Source organism: Hipposideros armiger, unplaced genomic scaffold (genome assembly GCF_001890085.2).
Source record: "Hipposideros armiger isolate ML-2016 unplaced genomic scaffold, ASM189008v1 scaffold_49, whole genome shotgun sequence".
Classification (NCBI taxonomy): domain Eukaryota; kingdom Metazoa; phylum Chordata; class Mammalia; order Chiroptera; family Hipposideridae; genus Hipposideros; species Hipposideros armiger.
Window position 1 is genome coordinate 3,616,090 of NW_017731399.1, and position 8,989 is coordinate 3,625,078.

The 8,989-nt window shown below is 38.0% G+C and overlaps 1 pseudogene; it reads right to left on the reverse strand.

Moving 5' to 3' along the window:
- LOC109381544 (transmembrane protein 126A pseudogene) overlaps positions 1-6,452 on the reverse strand; it is a 13,541-nt pseudogene extending 7,089 nt beyond the window's left edge.
- Positions 6,453-8,989: the final 2,537 nt, after the last annotated feature.

Here is an 8,989-nt window from a genome sequence, read left to right on the forward strand (position 1 = left end):
GGCCACTCACGGTAGCTTATGGTAGCCCACTGCAGCAGGGGCTGCAGCCTACGCTGTCGCCGGCGACTCACGGCAGCCCAGCTCCAGGTTGAGCTGTTTGTTGTTCACCATCTTAGCTGTAGAGGGCGTAGCATCACTGGCCCTCATGTGGGATCCAAACCGGCGGCCCTCCTGCTCAGAGCTGGCATCCCAAGCCAGCTCTTAACCAACTTACCACTGTGCTGGCCCCTGTTGAGGATTTTTTAAAGTTATTTTGTAATAGATTTAATCTCTTTATAAAGTTGTACATTTTTGCTGTCAGGACTTTTTTTTTTTTTAAGATTTTTATTGGGGAATTGGGGGAGGGGACCAGCCAAGTTATTCTTCAATCTTAGTTGTGGGTGGGCATAGCCACCATCCCATGCAGGATTCAAACCAGCAGCCTTGTTGTTAAGAACGCATGCTCTATCCACTGAGCCATCCAGGTAGCAGCTCAGTTCAAGGTGCCGAGTTCAGTCTTAGTTGCAGGTGGGCATAGCCCACCATTGAACAGGCAGTCTTGTTATTACACCAGCTGAGCCATCTTGCCACCTGTTGGCAGCTCAGCGACAGCTCAGCTCGGGCGCAGCATCACTGGCCCATGTGGGAGTTGAACCGGCGGCCCTGTTGCTCAGAAATCATGCTCTTAAGCCAACTCTTAACCAACTGAGCCACTTGGCTGACCCCTGTTTTATCTTTTTTGATATTGAATGGATGATGGAGAGATCCTGATTGGGGGTTGAGTTTTATGACACGTAAATGAATTCCAATTACCTGAGTTCAAATCCAGCTCTTTCCTTAGGCAAGTTAACTGTTTTAGCTTAAGTTTTCTCATCTGTAAAATATATCGCTTTTAGTATTGTATGACATAATTCATGTAAAGCCTTTAACACAGTGCTTACTTACCTCATAGTAAATGTTTCATAAATGTTAGCTACTATCAGGATTCAGGATTGCAGATAGAAGGTGAAAGCTTTTTTTGAGTTTTTTTGCATGTACTGTAAACCTTTGTATATAAAGTTGAACTATGAAACTTAAACTTTGTTTAGACATTAAAAACAATCTTGAATTCTTCTTGACTGTTTTATTTTTAGTTCAGTCAATCTGTGGAAAAACTTGAATCTCTATTTTAATACAGCTGTATTTTTGCCTTCAAGACACAGTAAATTCTTAATTATTTATACTCAGATTAGCAGTATTATAAATCTGTACATTTTTTTTGGATTGTGAAATATAGCTATGTAACCTATTAGATAAATTTTTCATTAGATCTTACTTTTATTTAAGCTAATATTTTAGTATTAAACCTCCTTGACATTGAATAGCCCTAGGAATAGTTCTCTCAGTCTGTTACCTGCAAATCTTTGAATTGAGGGTGGATGTTTTCTGCTATTAGTAAAGGATTCTCAAATCCATTTGCTTATCAAATATTACCTGAGGACAAAAGTAATAAGTTCTAAATATATGCATCTATATGTACATATATATTTAGAACTTTTGTACATATATACTTGTTTTCTGCAGTTAGTAAGAGGTTCTCAAATCCATTTGCTCATCAGATATTATCTGTAGACAAAAATATACATGCACATACATGTATATTTAGAACTTTTGTGCATATATGAAGAGTACATACAGAGGGTGCCAAAAAAATATATACATATTTTAAGAAAGGGAAAACTGTATTAAAATTGTAATACTCAATATATACTGGTAACAAAAGATGAATACAAGTCACATGTATACATTTTTTTGGCACCCCTGGTATATATAAATGTTGAGATGAATTTTAAAAATCTTTATTTTAAAGGCTAGACTGAATTCATAGTAGCTTTGGTTGTTTTGACTATTTGGCCCATCAGTGGGCCAAATGATGCTGAAAATTCAGCTATTACCACATAGGGATCAGTTACTATTTTGACTAAAGAGTCATCATATGTAAAAGCTATCAGTGTACTTTTTCTACCTTTTTTTTTAACCCAAATGTGCCATTTCAGAAACAGTAATATACTTCTGTTCCCCCAAAATGGCATATGCATTCTTTTTTTTTTTAAATGGACTTATTCAGGTATAGTTGACATATGATGAAATTGGACATATTGAAAGTATACAATTTGAACGAGTTTTAACCTATTTATACACTACAGCTGGGATAAGGAATATACTACTCTAAACTGGTTTGCTTGTGCTCCTTTTAATCCATCTCTCTCTTACCCCCAGAGGTAACCACTAATCTGCTATTATAGATTAGTTTGCATTTTCTAGAATTTTAGGTAAATAAGAGTTGTATGGTGTGTTCTCCTTTTGTTGAGAGGGAGATCTGGTTTCTTTTACTCTGCCTAATTAATTTGAGATTTTTATTTATGTTATTTTGTACATCAGTAATTCCTTTTTATTGCTGAGTAGAATTCCAGTATGTGGATATATCACAATTCTTTAAATCTATTCTTCTGTTCATAGACATTGGATTATTTCCAGTTTTGGGCTATTCAAATAAAGCTGCTATAAACATTTGTGTAGACATTTTTGTACAGACACGTGTTTCCATTTCTCTTGGGTATGTACTTAGTAGTGGATTTGCTGGGTCATATAGTAACTCAGTTTTCTAAAGCAGCTATACCATTTTATATTCCCACCAGCAGTGGGAATGGGAATTCCAATTTTTCCACATCCTCACCAACACTTGCTATTATCTCTTTTTTTAAAATTATAGCCATTATTGTGGATGTGATATGATAATTTATTGTGGTTTTGTTTTGCATTTCCCTGTAAGCTAACGATGTTGAGAATTTTTTCATGGTTTTATTGCCATTAGTATATCTTCTTTGGAGAAATGTCTATTGAAATTCCCTGCCCATTTAAAAAATGGGGATATTTGTGTTTTATTGAGTTATAAGTTATAAAAACAATCTTATATATTCTGGATACAAGTCCCTTATCAGATATGTGATCTGCAATATTTTTTTTCAAATATGTGGGTTATGGTTTTACTTTTTTCATGGTGTCCTTTAGAGCATAAAAGCTTTTCATTTTGATGTAGTTCAGCGTTTTTTTTGCTTGTGTTTTTGACATAATATCAAGAAACTGTCTCCTAAACCAAGGTCATGAATATTTATACTTATATTTTCTCCTAAGAGTTTTGTAGTTTTAGCTCTTACATTCGTTTAGGTCTGTGATCCATTTTAAGTTAATTTTTGTGTATCGTATGGAGAAGGGGACTAACTTAATTCCTCTGCGTATGGATATCTGGTTGTCCCAGCACCATTTGTTGAGACTATTACATTTTGCTTATTGACTTGTTACCAAAGTTTAATACAATTTTCTGCTTCGTTACTAATTCTTCAATTTAGCAATTTGTTGGCCTTTTGGTCTAGGGTGGCAGTTGGGCTCATGGTGCTGAGGGACGCATTTTAGAATAAATGAACCCACTGACATAAATAAACGATTATATAATTTCATCCTTGCATTACTTTATGCTTAAATATTAAATGAAGTTCAGCCCCATTTCTCTGTCCTGGGCAATTTTGTGTCCATAGTTCTACAGAAGCTTCAATGCTGGACCACTTAATGGAAATCAAGGTCAGATTTTTAAACACATGACTTAAAGGAAGAAAAGTTTTTATTATAACCCTTCTTTTTCCCCTCTCTCTTTCACTGTCTCCTCGCTTTCTCCTTTTTAACTTGCCTACCCTGTTACCTTTTTATCTTTTTATCTTTTGGATTATTACATGTAGCCTTTTTCTGAAGGAAGAGCAAACACTAAGGCTTTATTTTTTTAATTGGAAATGCAAGGCAATGTTCTATAGTGATGATTAAAAACATTATGGAGAAAAATTATAAGGATTTTAATTAACCTTGGTAAATTTAAAATCCAGAATTAATATCAAAGCTTTCTGTTCCATATAATCCTAGTTAAAAATAACATGGTATTTTCCTTTTCATTTAAAAAATAATAAAAATATAGTTATTTTACAACTTGTTGGCATTTTGAAAGAAACGTATTCTTTGTCTATAGAACAGTTAACTTCAGGTTTTTTACTTTTTTCATATGTTTTAACAGGCATTATTCTCTTTTGGAAATCTTAAGAGCAAAGGGAAAAAAGTATACATCTTTCACAGAGTATTTGAATTTTATGTGTTTCATCTCTATTTGTAGAGTTCTACTTATTTAAAATATGAGGCCAGTACTTTGCCAAGTAAGAACTAATTTCCTGGGAAATCAGGTTGCTGGCTTGACTTGTTGCTGTGCCTTTCCCTTCTTTTGTTTCTTTGTAAAAGAGCTGAGCTCAGTCCTGTGGAAAATCACTAAATCATGTCATTAGTTTCTCTAGCTCAAATTTAACATGATTGCTATATATATACATGCATTATACTGAATTCTGTAGCTTGTTATAAATTTGTTAGCATACCTGAAGGACTTTGACATCCTCTGATATGTTGGCTATTTGTCTGTATCTGAAATAATACTTAATAGTGTGTTCCTTTAATGAATGTTCTTATTCCTTGGGTCTTTTTTCCCCTCCAGTAGACCTAGTTAGTGAGGGGTATTACTTGTGTTCTTACAGTGAAACCCAGACACTTGTGAGATACAATCATAGTTTCTATGATGTTGGCCCCTAATTATTATTATTATTTTTATTTTGAAAGATGTTATTGGGGGGCTGGGGGAGGGGAACAATGTTAGGGAGTTGGGGAAGGGGAACAGACAAGTTGCTGTCCTTTTGTTCTTCAGTCTAGTTGTAGAGGATGTCACTTCACTGGCCCATGTTGGTATTATCATTGTGCTCTTCCTGGGTGAGGCAGTCGCTCACCGGCCATTGGACGGCGGCTCACGGCAGCTCACGAAAGCTTACGCCAGCTGCCAGGCCAGCCCCACTGCAGCCTATGCCATCACCGGTGACTCATGGCAGCCTAGCTCCAGGTCGAGCTGTTGTTCACTATCTTAGCTGTAGAGGGTGCAGTGTCACTAGTCCTCATGTGGGATCCAAACCAGGGCCCTGTTGCTCAGAGCTGGTGTCCCAAGCCAACTCTTTTTTTTTTTAAAGATTTTTATTGGGGAATTGGGGGATGGGAACAGTGCTGGGGAATTGGGGGAAGGGGAACAGACAGGTTGCAGTCCTTTTGTTCTTCAGTCTAGTTCCGGAGGATGTTGCTTCACTGGCCCAAGTTGGCGCCATCATTGCACTTTTCCCAGGCGAGGCAGATCAGTCACCGGCTTCTGGACGGCTGCTCACTGCGGCTGCTGGCCGCTCACGCTGGCTGCTGGCTACACACGGTAGCCCATGGCAACCCGCTGCAGCCTACGCCGTCACCGGCGACTCACGGCAGCCCAGCTCCAGGTTGAACTGTTGTTCACCATCTTAGCTGTAGAGGGCAGTGTCACTGGCCCTCATAGGTGGGATCCGAACCGGGGCCCTCTGGCATCCCAAGCCAACTCTTAACCAACGTGCCACTCGGCCGGCCCCCTTGCCAACTCTTAACCAACGCGCCACTCAGCCGGACACCTAATTATTTTTTAATTATATCAATGTTTATTATCTCTGTTGTTTCCTCATGCATATTTTTACTATATATATAATTTTGGAGCCTGCTTTTTTAAAACATACATTCTAATATTACAGTTACTTGAAAACAGTTTAAAACAGCTGAAAACTATTTCATTAAAGGCTATATCATCATTTATGCAACCAATATCCACAGTGTTCACATTTAGATTAACAAATTTTTAATTATTATAAACAACTTCAGTGAGTATGGCTAAAAACAAGTCTTTGTCCACATTTCTATACTGCTTAAAAAAAAATTTTTTTTACAGTTTTATTTCTGTGTACACATTTACTTAACACTCACTGAATTTCTCTAGGCCAGGTAACTGAAGAGCGTTTATAAATAGTTAATATTGTCTAGAACCAAGGTATGCTGTGAACCCAGTCTAGAGCAAAATGGGAAATTACATCTTTCTAAAAATGGGCTTAGAAATTCTGATCTAGTAGGTTAAAATGTTTCCTTTGTCTGGTAGCAGGGCTGAGGCATACCTGGCTGCTAGACCACAATTCACAGGTATAGCCAAGAAAATGGTACAGACCACCAAAAACAAGACCAACTTATCCATCCCATGTTATAGTACAGTTTTCACAATTCACATCACCTGTATTCAATGGTAAACTTACAAAAACTTACCTTTGTAAGATATGGTCGCTGTCAAAAATGGGATCACTGCCGCTGGTAATCCTGTAGCTATACGAGCCTGTGCCACATTTAAGATGAAAAAGACTGTTTGCTATTAGGCCTCAGAGAGCAGCATTAAGTCCAATATATGTTGATCCATGTTCCAATAGACCCCTTTCTGCTTCTAGAAGTTGGTTAATTTTTCTGTTTATGATATCAAAATTTTGGTTTTCCTTGACATTATCATCTGGTTCATGATTTTCCATCTTGAGCCTTCTGCTCTTCTCGCAGCAGTTGGTTCTTCTTCTGTTCTTCTTCAGCTGCTCAGGCTCACTGCATCCTCTGCTTAACTTGCCTGGGCTCAGCCACCTTTGGCTGACATGTGGCTCAGCCTCCATATTGCTATATTCTTAAGATAGATTCCTGTAAGTGGACTTATCAAGTCAAGGTATACATTTTTTAGTTCTCTCAAGAGAGCAAAACATTGCGCAACTGCTTTCTAGAAAGGTTGTACCAATTTACATTCCCATTAGTAAGGTATGAGCTAGAGATATATACCTTTGCCAGCAGTATTATCATTTAAAAATATTTGCTTATTTGATAGGGAGAAATTAGTAACTGGTTTCTGAAATTTGTATTATTTGGTCACTAGTGGAACACTTTAAATATGATCATTAACGGGGCCCGGCCAAGTGGCACATTGGTTAAGAGTTTGCTTGGGACGCCAGCTCTGAGCAGCAGGCCTCAGTTTGGATCCCACATGAGGGTCAGTGATGCTGCGCCCTCTACAGCTAAAATGGTGAACAACAGCTCGACCTGGAGCTGGGCTGCCATGAGTTGCAGGTGACGGCGTGTGACGGCGTAGGCTGCAGTGGGCTGCCGTAAAGTTACTGTGAGTGGCTGGCAGCCGGTGTGAGCTGCCATGAGCCGCTGTGAGTGGCTGTCCAATGGCCCGTCCAATGGCCGGCGAGCGACTGCCTCACCCGGGAAGAGCGCAGTGATCACAATACCAACATGGGCCAGTGAAGCAACGTCCTCCACAACTAGACTGAAGAACAAAAGGACAGCAACTTGTCTGTTCCCCTTCCCTGATTCTCCAACTCTGTTCCCCTCCCCCAATTCCCCAATAAAATAGTTAAAAAAAATATATATATATATATGATCATTAACCTTTAAGTATTTCCTTTAAGGTGAAGTTATGTGCCTGTACTTTGTCCATTTTTTTTTGACTGGATGCTGATTTTTACATGGAATCTAGAGGTGGATAATATTGAAAGCTGTGCCTTAATTTACATGAACTATCAGCACAGAGTTGTTTCATGTCCCTTTCAGTTTAGTTCTGCCCTCCCATTCCTGCAACTACTTTTTAATTATGTCTGTTCTTGAATTTAATATAAATTAAATAATACCGTATGTACAGTAGTCCCCCCATATCTGTGGGAGATACGTTCCAAGGCCCCCAGTGGATCCCTGAAACTACAGATAGTACCAAACCCTATATATCCTGTTTTGTGCTATACATACCTCTGATAAAGTTAATTTATAAAGTAGGCACAGTAAGAGATTAACAACAGTAATACAATAGAACAATTATGACAATATACTGTAATAAAAGTTATGGGAATATGGTATTTCTCAGAGTATCTTATTGTACTGTACTCATCCTTCTTGTGATGATGTAAGATTGATAAAGTAATAAAACAATTATAACAATATACTCTAATGCAAGTTATGTGAATATGGTCTCTCTCTTTCTTCTCTCTCTCAGAATATCTTGTACCGTAGTCATCCTTCTTGTTGTGTTCATGGGAGATGATAAAATGCCTATATGATGAGATGAAGTGAGGTGACTGATGTAGTCATTGTGATGTAGCATTAGACTACTATTGACCTGATAGTAAGATGACAACATATGTCATGTTGATCTTAAAAGTCATTTTATCAGCAAAAATGGGTTTATTTGGTACAGCAAAGAATTGCAGTTTGTGACAAACTATAGCAAAAGCCATAGGCAAGCCCAACAAACAAAGAAGAGGACCATTATTTTACAGAGAAAAAGGAGGAAATTGGGAGGGGTTGTTTTGAATGAAACTTCATTGGAGTAAAACAGGAATTCAGGGTGGTGACTGTTTCTCATTGGTTGAGTTGCTGGAGCAGTCGATTTCTTGTAGGAAATGCAGTTTACATCTTTCCTATTGGGGCTTGTACTTGATGATTCTTTCCTGTTGGAGTCTAATTGACAGTTCTACTGTAATGGACCTCCAGGGGTACTGTTTGAGAGCTACCCTGACTCCGGAGTCAAGAGGTTTCTCTTTAGTAGACTTCTGCTAAAGTCTACTGAGATTCCTGTACATTACTTTCATAGTAATGATATTTCACTTTATTAATTTTCACAATCAGAAGGAGGATCATGAGGGTAAAAGGTGTCAGATATATGGTGATGGAAGGAGAATTGACTCTGTGTGGTGAACACATAATGTGATATATAGATGATGTATTACAGAATTGTACACCTGAAACCTATGTAACTTTACTAACCATTGTCACCCAAAAAAACTTTAACTTAAAAACAAAAAACAAGGGAGGATCATCTCCTTTGGATGATCCTGGATCATCGAGCCATGACATGTAGATGATTGGATGTCAGGAGCAGACGATGTCAGTGGTTGGGAAAATTTAATATTTTCAGACTGCGGTTTACCGCAAGTAACTGAAACTGCGGAAAGCAAAACCATGGAAAAGGGGGCCTTCTGTACCTTCCTAAATGATTTCTCTTGCTTAAGATGTCTTTGACATTCATTTT